An 11,632-nucleotide genomic window follows, 5' to 3' on the forward strand; every position below is an offset into this window, starting at 1 on the left:
GCCTTGACCTAGGCGCTCTTCCTCGGCCCCGCCCCTGCCTGGACCAACCCAATGGGGATTCGGGGGCGGGCCCGAGGACGGACCCAGGTCCACTGGGTGTCTGTACCGCTACTGCTGCGCTGGGTGGTGGGAGCAACGGGTGCGACCCCGAAGTGGGTTTCGGGAGAATGGGTTCTGGGAGAGGCCATCAGGGGCCTCCTGGGTTCCCATTCAGCTGCCACGCGGGGCACACGCTGGGCTCTGCGCAGAGACCTCGGGGTCTCTGAAGGAGGCACCTGTGCCCTGGGCCGTGTAGTTCCATGTGGGGCGGGTCGTTCAGCGTTGGAGATGATCCTGAGTCAGGGAGCTGTGGTAGGACCCAGAGTCATGCGTCTCCGCACGCGCCCGTAGTTCTGGCCGTCGGGGCCGAGCGGATGCCAGCCATGCCGCGAGGGTGGGGCACATTCCGTTGCCAGAAGCAGCCACGGCCCGGACTTCCCAGTTCCTCGCTTGCCAGGCTCCTTCCCCGCTGTCCTGGGAGCGCAGCCCGCGGATGCCTCCCTCTGATGCACTCGATCACCGGCTTTCCGCTTGCTCCGGCCAGACCCTGAGGACACAGCTGCTGAACAAACCCGGGACAGACTCTTAGGCAATCCGGAGGAGGGAAACTGAGGTACAAGAATTTAAACACCTTACGTCGGGTCGCACAACAGTGGAACTGGAGGTTGCTGGCAAAGGGTGGCTGCTGGAGGGGCTGCCAGGAGAGAGACATTAAAACAGTGGTTTTCAACCACAGACATGGGTAGAATAACAGATATTTACATTAGGATTCACAACAGTAGCAAAATTACGATTATGAAGTAGCAACAAAAGTAATTTTATGGTTGGGGGTCACTACAACATGAGGATTTGTACTAAAGGGTCTCAGAGTTAGGAAGATTGAGAACCTTTATGGTGTAAAGGATCCAATGGGTAGTATGCTACGTGAAGGTTTTGACCAATTAAGGATTCTCCAATGTGGATTCAAAATAAAATTCCAAATAAATGTGTGATGGCCACCAAAATAATCTTGCTGTGATATTTTCAAGTTTTAACTATCAATTAGATTCTTGATGTAATTTTTCAGTTGTGTCTCAAGCACACACTAGTCTGGCTTATAACTAAACCGAAAGATCAATTTCCATAGGACTTCAAAACCCCACAAAGACAACGGATAATGCCAAGTAGTCTTTGAAAGTGACTGGGTGAGATGGAGCCAAGATACTGAAGAAAAGTGTGGGTTGGAAGCCGGGCGGTGGTGGCACACGCCTTTAATCCCAGCACTTGGGAGGCAGAGGCAGGCAGGTCTCTGTGAGTTCGAGGCCAGCCTGGTCTACAAGAGCTAGTTCCAGGACAGGAACCAAAAAGCTACGGAGAAACCCTGTCTCGAAAAAAAAAAAAGTGTGGGTTGGAGTGAGGAGGAAAGACTTAGGTTCCTTAGGTTCTGATGTTGGAGTCAGGTAAAAGTGTGTGTGTGTGTGTGTGTGTGTGTGTGTTCTAGTGCTGGAGATTGCATCCAGAGCCTTGTATGTACACGCTAAGTGAATGCTAAGTGAATGCTCAAACACTGAGCTAAGCTCTCAGCCTTGTATATTAGTTACCACATAAGAAAATGATCACATTTGCTGTATTGCTTTCTATTCACCCCACCCCTGGTTCAAGAGAAGACTTAGTTGATTGCTTTGCCTTCTTCCCTGCTCACCCTTAACTCAGCAATACTATTCTCTATTGGAATTTCGCTCTGGGAACCATCACAGGATTATTTCCAGTGCCAAATACAGTTCACAGCACAGAGCTGGATACCAGTTTAGTTGAAGAAATATTTGATATGACTTAAGCCAGAAACCAGGGAGCTTACAAATTTTACATGTTGATATTCCTTGCTTTTGATTTTTTTCAGTTGTCCTATGAGATGAGTTTGGGGACCACTGTCCTCTGCACACACCCCTTGGGAGAGTCCAAACACACCTGGCACCTAGCGTTAAGCTCTACGAGGAAAGGGACATGTTTAGTTTGGGTAGAGATATCTTTCAGATTTATTTTTGTTATTGGTGTATTTTGTTACATGTTTCTTTTGAGTATGTATTAATTGTTGTTTCATTTTGTGTTTTTGAGACCAAATCTCACTACACAGTTTTGGCTATGAACTCATGGAGTTCATATGGCCAGGAACTCATAGAGAGCCCCCTGCCTCTGCCTCGCATGCCATCTTGTCCACAACTGTTTAGCTTCGATTCAGCATCTTCCAAATTCATTGGACCATGGTTTTGTTTTTTCAAAGACTACGTCTTAGGGGCCAGGCAGACACATTATGATCAGGTGCCCAGCACTTGCTGACCTGGCATCTATCCCTGGGTACCAGGTGCCAACCCCCTTCACCATTCTAGATGTGTGGCTTTATGGACCAAGAGCAGCTGTCTAGGCTACATCAGAACATCACCTACTGTCCTGAGTCCTTTTCTGTTTTTTTTTAAAAAAATATTTATTTATTTATTTATTTATTATGTATACAGCATTCCTTCCATGTATGCCTGCAGGCTAGAAGAGGGCACCAGACCTCATTACAATTCCCATGTGGTTGCTGGGAATTGAACTCAGGACCTTTGGAAGAGCAGGCAATGCTCTTACCCTCTGAGCCATCTCTACAGCTCTCTTGAGTCCTTTTCTACCTGCATGGCATATCTATCTTCCTGACCTGTCTCTACCAATGTATTCACTGTGTCCATTGAAGGGCACGTAGACCTTGCTCGCTGAGTTGCAGTAGGGAGTTGGGGTAGCATTTTATGACCCAAGACCCTGCTCTATTCTCTCGCAGGCCCCTAGAGCCTGCCTGGAGCAGAGGCCCTGCAGTGACTCTGGATGAATGACCCTTGAAGGCCCAAAGGGTACCTCACTTGCCCAAATGCTGAGAAAATCCAGATTGTCATATTCCTAGGATGAAGATATGCATCATAAAAGAACAAATGAAGGGCTGGAGAGATGGCTCAGCGGTTAGGAGCATTGCCTGCTCTTCCAAAGGTCCTGAGTTCAATCCCCAGCAACCACATGGTGGCTCACAACCATCTGTAATGAGATCTGGTGCCCTCTTCTGGCCTGTAGGCATACACACAGACAGAATATTGTATACATAATAAATAAATAAATTTTTTTAAAAAGAACAAATGAACATAATAACCCAGCAAGGCTCATGCTTCAACCCCCAGCAATAATAATATTTAAATAAAAAAATCCATAAGGCCAGGCAGTGGTGGCGCATGCCTTTAATCCCAGCACTTGGGAGGCAGAGGCAGGCAGATCTCTGTGAGTTTGAGACCAGTCTGGTCTACAAGAGCTAGTTCCAGGACAGGCTCCAAAACCACAGAGAAACCCTGTCTCGAAAAAAACCAAAAAAAAAAAAAATCCACAAGCACTTTGTCTACCTGGGATATCATCAGCCATTGGATCAACTCAGCTCCTGCTGATGAATTCCAAATAAAAGCCAGAGAATCCTAGATGTCTTAATGGAAGAGGGTGGGGGCAAAGCAAGAACAAAGCTGAGTGTGGTGGTGCACACCTGTAATCTATCTCAGTTCTCAGGAAGTGGAGGCAGAGAATCAGGAGCTTAAGGTCACTGTCAACTGTGTAGCAAGTTCGACTTGTCTCTAAGAGACCGCTATGAATGTGAAGGAACAGACTGGAACTGAAAGGGTAGGGAAAAGAGGCATCATGCAAAGGATAGTCTAGAAGCCTGGAGTGGGTCTTCTGTGATCAGGCAAAATTAGAGTCAGGCATGAAGTCAGGCATGGTGGCTCGCACCTGCAGTCCCCGTGCTCAGAAAGCTGAAGAATTCCGCTTAGAATCTGAGACCAGCCTGGGCTACAGACACTAGCAAATAACAAAACAACAGCAGCCAGTGGAAGTTACAGTCTGTATTAAGGCTCTTACACTGCAGTCCAGGCTGGCTTCATAGTCAAGGTAGTCCTCCTCCTTCAGCCCCCCGGGTGCTAGGATTACAGACACATCCCACCACTTTCGGCAGAGCACTGATCGTTATCCAGGAACCTAGCACAGGAAACATGATCCGACGGGTAGCGTAATTATCAACTATTCCAGAGGACTTTAAGTGACCCAGATGAGAACCTTCCTTCCTAATGGAAAGACATTCCACGGCCCATTTTCCCCTTTTCAAGCCTTGTGGGGGATATAGCTGGCCTATATGCAGGCTGTACAGGAAGAGTGGGTGCATCCTTGCTGAACTCAGAGGCAAAGGCTTATCTTTCAGCATTTAGTGAACACACCAGTTTTTTTCCCTGGGAATGTGCCATGGTCCAGCAATCACACACTGGGTGCCCTGATCTACTTATTTGCCCATATGACTAGCTTGGCAAGACTTATCGTTCTTAGCAAGGGCATGCAGGACTACCCAAGACTTAGGGCAGATTTTCCCATCAGAGAGGAGAGTCTGGAAGAAGGTCTAAGTCACAAAGACAGAGATGCAATCAGGACAAAATGGCTGAAAACCCCAAATTCCAGAAGAATGAGTGAAAAGGCGCTTGTGTTAGAGGCTTGACCCCTGAATAGTGATGCTTCTGAGGGATGCTAGCCTCATCAATGGGTTCTCCCATTGGTCAGTTCATAGCTGAATGCACTTGGGGCGAGGTTGGAGGAAGTATTACTGGGTCCATGAGGATGTTCTCTGAAATGCGTTTGTATCTCTGACCCTGTCTCACTCTCTCTGCCTCAGGCCCACAGTGATGAGACCACGTGACTATGGTCTGGACCTCTGAAAGTGTGAGCCAAATTGGCTCTTTCCTCTTCCAAGGTGTTTCTGTCCCTTATTTTATCACCATGGCGAGGCTGGCTTCCTGGTTAATTAGTAGTACGACTGTAACAGTGTGAACTTCCTGGTTCTACTCTTGGAGGGTTGTGCAGAATATTGGCTTGTTTCCTGCTCCAAGGTATATTGAAGGGGTTTGATGTCTATAATTTACCCTTGATTGGCTCAGAAAGTTTTATATAATATATGGCCACATATTTATCTATAATATAAATAAGTATATAAAAGCCAGATGGAATAATAAGACAAATGGTTGATCTGAGTGAAGGATGTATATAGTCTTTGCACTATTTCGTAGCTTTCTGCAGTGAATGGATGAAAAGTATACAAACTGAAAAAAGTGATAACTTTCTCTTTTTTTTTTAGATTTATTTATTTCATGTATGAATGCTTTGTCTGCATGTATGTATGTGCTCCAGGTACCTTGGTGCCTATGCTCTCAGAGGTCAGAAGAGGGTATTGAATCCTCTGTAACTGAAGTTAAGCGTTGGATGTGAGTCACTATGTATGGGTTCTTGGAATTGAACCTGGGTCCTCTGCAAGAGCAGTCAATGCTCTTAACTACTGAGCTGCCTCTCCAGACCACGTTATAACTATCTTAATATCAGATTTTGTTTTCAAGACAGGGTTTTTCTGTACAGCCCTGGCTGTCCTGGAATTCACTTTGTAGACCAGACTGGCCTCAAACTCAGAGATTCTCCTGCCTCCGCCTCCCAAGTGTTGGGATTAAAGGTGTGCGCCACTACTACCCAGCCAGAAAGTTTTATTTGAGGCAAAAAAAAAATTATTGGAGATAAAGACTAATGCTTTATGTCAATGTTCAATTTCCCAGAAAGATACAATAATTCCAAACTTATATTTGCCAATAACATCAACTCAAAAAATTTAAAGATACTAGGCAGTGGTGGCACACTCCTTTAATCTCAGCACTCAAGAGGCAGAGGCAGGTGAATCTCTGTGAGTTCAAGGCCAGCCTGGTCTACAGAGTGAGTGCCAGGACATCCAGGACCACACAGAGAGACCCTGTCTGAGAAAATCAAAACCAAAAACAACCTAAAGGGAAGATGGATGGTATTGGCTGCTGTGGCCATGCACTCCTGAAACCCCAGTGTTTGGGAAGTGGAGGCAGGGGGATCGGGAGTTCAAAGTCATCCTTGACCAGTCTGGACACATGATACCCTGCCTCAAAACAAACAAACAAACAAAACAAAACAAAAAGGAACTTTTAATAAATTTTTATTAGTTCAGCAGAGTTTAAAAAAAGTTTCAAAATGATATACAGTGTATTTTTAAGAAACAGTTATCTACTCACCAAGAACACACACCACCTAGGGTGATAATTTTAATGGAGAAAGCATGAGAAGACTTAATGTTAAATGATGACTCAGACAACACTTTCACTTAGGTGACTCCTCCATTGCCCAAACAATATGATGTGACATATTGTGGCAATTGATGTGGAATGCCCTTCTGTATGCTGTGACTGTGTTTTATCACCATTGGTTAACAAAAAAGCTGATTTGACTAATAGCCAAAATAGCAGAATAGAGCCAGGTGGGAAATCCAAGCAAAGGGAAAGGGAAAAAGAAGGTGGAGTCCGAGAGCTGCCAGCAGCTGCCAGGGAAGCAAGATGTGAAGTAACAAGCCACGAGCCTCGTGGTAAAATATAGACTAATAGAAATGGGTTAATTTAAGTTGTAAGAGCTAGTTAATAATAAGCCTGAGCTAATAGGCCAAACCGTTTGCAATTAATATTAAGCCTCAGAGTGGTTATTCGGGAACTGGTGGGTGGGAAAGAAACCTCCAGTTACAGACAACTTACAAAAACAACGTGTGAGCTGAAAAGCGTCGGGAGAATTGGGCGAAGACACTAACACCTGCAACCGCGTCACCTGCCAGGCAGCCACACACTATGTCATTTTGATAAATTAGACAGTGCAAAGGTTGCAGCCGTGGGCTCAGTGGAACTGCCTCAGTCGGTGACAACTAGGTCCGCGCAACTAGGGTCCCCCAAGACCCTAGTGTAACTGGAAGAGAAACACACGGCTGGAGAGGTGAGAGAGAAGGAAACCACGGAAGAGAAAAGAATAACCCCCCAAAAAAATGCATAGAAGAGGGCAGAGCAGGCTTTACGGACCTCAGGAAACTCAGTTTTTCAAGCTGAAAGCGTGGAAGCTTTTCTCCAACAGAGAGCATGCCTGCAGTGTAGCCTCTGCTCACAGCAAACCTTTGATGAGGAAAGCAACCAAGAACAAGCTACATGGGGGCATTTATGAAGCATGACGCCTGCTCTGGAAGGGCCTCTGGCAGGTGCTCAGAAGGATCTAGAAGGCTTTATCACAGGAGGCAACAGTGTCCTGTGTGATCATGTCGTTCCTGTGGGACAGAGGCAGAGATGGCATACCGCAACACCAGTGGCATTTGCATCATGGTTTTGTTCCGTTCGTGAGGTCCCGGGGATCAAACTCAGGGTGCTGAACGCAGTAGATGATCACTTGGCCCTTGAGCCACGCTCCCAGCCCTCTGTACGATTTTAACAGAAGATTTAAGAGGAGGAAAGAAAAAAGAGAAGATAGAAACAGGCATGATGGACCTTAGTGAAGACCTTAGTTCTGGTCACTCTGGAGACTGAGCTAGGATGATCACAAGTTCAAGGCTAGCCTGAGTAATTCAGCAAGGCTGTGCCTCCAAAGTTAAAAAGAGACTGGAACCTGAGCGTGGTAACATACACCCATAATCTTAGCACTCTGGAGGCTGAGACAGGAGGATATCTTAAGACTTCAAGGAGGCCAGCCTGGGCTACACAGTGAATTCCAGAATAATCTGCACAATAAAATAAGACCCTTTCTAAAGTAGAACAAAATGATAACAACAAAATAGACAACCAAGGGTGCACATGGAGCATTTGTCTATAATCCCAGCATTGCGGAGGTGTAGGGCAAGAGGTCAGGAGTTCAAGGTCATTCTGAACCACGGCAGCAGCCTGTTAGCAAGGTGGGAGACGGGGCTTCAAATTCACTCACTCCTAAAGCAATTTCTGGTCCGGCCAGCTTCCTTCATGGCAGATGCCCTGTGTAGGTCACCACTTGTACCATTTTTATCTTTTTTTTATTTTTAAGATTTATTTATTTATACAGTATCCTGCCTGTAGGCCAGAAGAGGGCACCAGATCTCATTATAGGTGGTTGTGAGCCACCATGTAGTTGCTGGAAACTGAACTCATTACCTCTGGAAGATCAGTCAGTCCTCTCAACCACTGAGCCATCTCTCCAGCCCTCATTTTTATCTTTCATACGACACTCCTTTCTTATTATTTTAAGTTTTTTTAATGATTTATTTTGATCTTATGTACATTGGTGTTTTGCAGGCTTGTATGTCTGTGTGAGGGTGCCAGATCCCCTGGAACTGGAACAACATAGTTGTGAGCTGCCATGTGGGTGGTGGAAATTGAACCCGTCAGTGCTCTTAACCACTGAGCCATTTCTCCAGCCCCTGCATTTACTTATGTGTTTGTTTATTGTTGTTTTGTTTCTTTCTTTTTTTTTTTTTTGAGACAGGGTTTCTCTGTATAGTAGCCCTGGCTTTCCTGGAACTCACTCAGTAGACCAAGCTGGCCTCAAACTCAGAGACCCGCCTGCCTCTGCTTCCCTAGTGCTGGCATTAAAGGCATGCGCCACCACTGCCCTGCTCACACTGCATTTCGGTGGTACAGTGTCCTTCCCTCTGTGACAGGGCCTTGCTCCACGGCCTAGACTGGCCCCAGTTTTGCAGTCTTCCTGGTTCCGGCTTCCAAGCACTATGATTTGCACTGTTCACCATCACGTTCAACTTGACAGAGCCTCTCCTGTGTTAGAGGCACACACACCACTGTGTGTGGATCTGCCTACAGCAGCATGTGGTACAGGTTGTACAAGAGCATGTTGTACAGGTTTGTAGCCCGAGGGCAATGAGCTACACAACAAGACTGGAGAGTGTACTTCACCCTGCCATCAAAGTTGGTACGTACTCCTGCTGAGATAGTCATACACCAACAAAACTCATGGGCGATGCACTGACTGTATACTGGAATGATTAATATGAATGGGTACAGATAAATACATATGTAACTACCATATCCACTTGCTAACTACTTTACGTATTCCTTTGAACCTATGTCTATGTATAACTATACGGTAAGTTTTCCAAAGGACCAACAGATCAAAGTGCAAATTTGGGGCTTTAGGGTGAGCCTTGCTCAGTGGCCTTCCTGCTGCTGAAACAAATCACCGTGACCAAGGCAACTTACAAGAGAAACCTTTTGATTCCCCTTCTAGCTTCTCAGGGTCAGAGTTCATGATGGCAGAGGAAGTAATAGCTGGGACTCACATCTCGATCCACAACCTTGAGGCAGAGAGAGAACTCTGGGTAGGAGTCTCATAAGTCTTTCAAAACATCCAAGCATGGCCTCGGTGACACACAGCCTGGCCTTGGTGACGCACAACCTGGCCTTGGTGACACACAACTTGGCCTTGGTGACGCACAGCCTGGCCTTGGTGACACACAGCCTGGCCTTGGTGACACACAGACTGGCCTTGGTGACACGCAGCCTGGCCTCAGTGACACACAGCCTGGCCTCCAACAAGGCCACACATCACGATCCTTCCCAAACAGTCCTATCAACCGGGGACCAAGTATTCAAATATAGGAGCCACTGGGGACAGTCTCATTCAAACCACAAGTTCGGTGGGATAGCACTGGCTTGGTAGGCACACACCCCTGACTTGAGCCTCAACACCACAAAAAAGCAAATAAAAATAGTAAATGCACTAGAAATGTTGGCAGATGTTGTCTAGTCGCTTGCACGATGATTGTGCTGTTTTTATACTCTCTTTAGAATAAAAAAAAAGCTGATTAAGTCAATTTATTAAAATAGCTGCCATGGGCATCTGCAATAGTGACTTCAGTCTTCACTCAATACTACCAGGAGTGATCTGTTTAATATTCTCAAGAGATGGAGAGATCAAGGAGCCGCTCCTGGATCTCATGGCTGGACCCCTTCAGGAGGCTTTTCCTGCAGCGACTCTCAGTGTCTTGGGGGCCTGGGAACGGGGTCTTCTCACTTTAGTCCCTTTTCCTCTGTACCTATGGGGGAGTCAGCACAAACATCTCCAAAGACCTCAGTGTGGGGCTGGTGAGGGGCGTTTGCACTCCCTGAATCACCACCTCAGCTTCCGAAGTTATCGTTAAAAGCCGTGCCCGCGACCTGGCTGCTGATCAGCCTGTCGACCTGTTCCTGGGCCAGATGGAATAGCTACGCGTCAGGTCAGGAGGAAACAGAAGCCGGAGGCTCCCATATCCACATCCACGACTTCAGAAGTTACCCTATTTCTCCACATCCATGGCTTCAGAAGTTACCCTATTTCTCCACATCCATGGCTTCAGAAGTTACCCTATTTCTCCACAGCACTGCCACAATCTGCTTGCAAAGCTGCTCATCTGTTTTTTTAAGACAAGGTCTCATGGAAGACCAGGCTGGCCTTGAACTCACACAGATCTGCCTGCCTCTGCCTCCTGAGTGCTGGGACTAAAAGCATTTGTCACCATGCCTAGCCCTTTTAAATTTTTTAAAAGACATTTTACTTATTTTTACTTGATGAGTGTTTGTTTACATATATATATATATATATATGTATGTATACACAAGCACACACACACACACACATATATATATATATATGTATACACAAGCACACACACACACATATATATATGTATGTATACACAAGCACACACACACACACACACACACACACACACACACACACACACATATATATATATATATATATATATATATATATATATACCATGTGTGTGCCTGGTGCTCTCAGAAGCCAGTAGAAGGTGACAGATCCCCTGCAATTGGACTTGTAGGCAGTCGTAAGCCACTGTGTGGGTGCTGGGAATTGAACCTAGAGCCTCTCATATGTTAGGCATACTAACTCTACTGTTGAACTATATGCCAAGCATAGCCAATAGTTTTCAAAAATGCTTCTCAAACAGGTGTCATAATAAAGGAGATGGCTATGGGGTTCACCTAGAGTTTCAAGGTTTGGTAGTTAGACACTGTGGGGAGTGGGAAGGCGCTCAGGGTGTTTGCCAGGAAGTGACTGAACAGCGGAGCATGACCTGTAAGCTGGCTAGCGGGGCCTGAAGTGGACCCCACAGACACTTGTCCCATCTCCCTGCTGCAGAACACACCTCGTCCCCAGCGAGAACTCCCTTCCTACCCAACACGAGGCCACAGAGTGTCCACACTCAAAACTAAAAAATAAGTACAGAAAATATCGTCTCTGGCCACAGTAATGGAACTAGAAATCAACCGTGACACTTTCCTTCAGTAGCCAGATAAACAAACAAACCACACACAACAAGTAAAATCAAGTCAATGAAGAACTCAGAAGAAACATTTAAGAAAGACTTTAAGCGGAACGTGGTGGCGCACACCTACCTTTAATCTCAGCAGAGAGACAGGTGGGTCTCTGTGGGTTGTGATCCAGCCTGGTCTACACAGAGAGCTCCAGGACCAGAGAGAGAGAGTTTGTCTCAAAAATAGGATAGATAGATAGATAGATAGATAGATAGATAGATAGATAGATAGATAGACGGGAGGTGGGGGTAGATAGGTAGATAAGATTCAAGGGTCGTTATTATGGCTATTATTATGATTATTCTGAACAGCTGTGTAGCAACAAAGTGGAAACGTTAACAATGGGCAGATTTCTGGGCACCTATAGTCAAACCACAGAGAAACAAAAC

The sequence above is a fragment of the Microtus oregoni genome, unplaced genomic scaffold (genome assembly GCF_018167655.1).
Source record: "Microtus oregoni isolate MIOR12 unplaced genomic scaffold, Mior012 000005F_ref0000423, whole genome shotgun sequence".
In the NCBI taxonomy this organism is placed as follows: Eukaryota; Metazoa; Chordata; class Mammalia; order Rodentia; family Cricetidae; genus Microtus; species Microtus oregoni.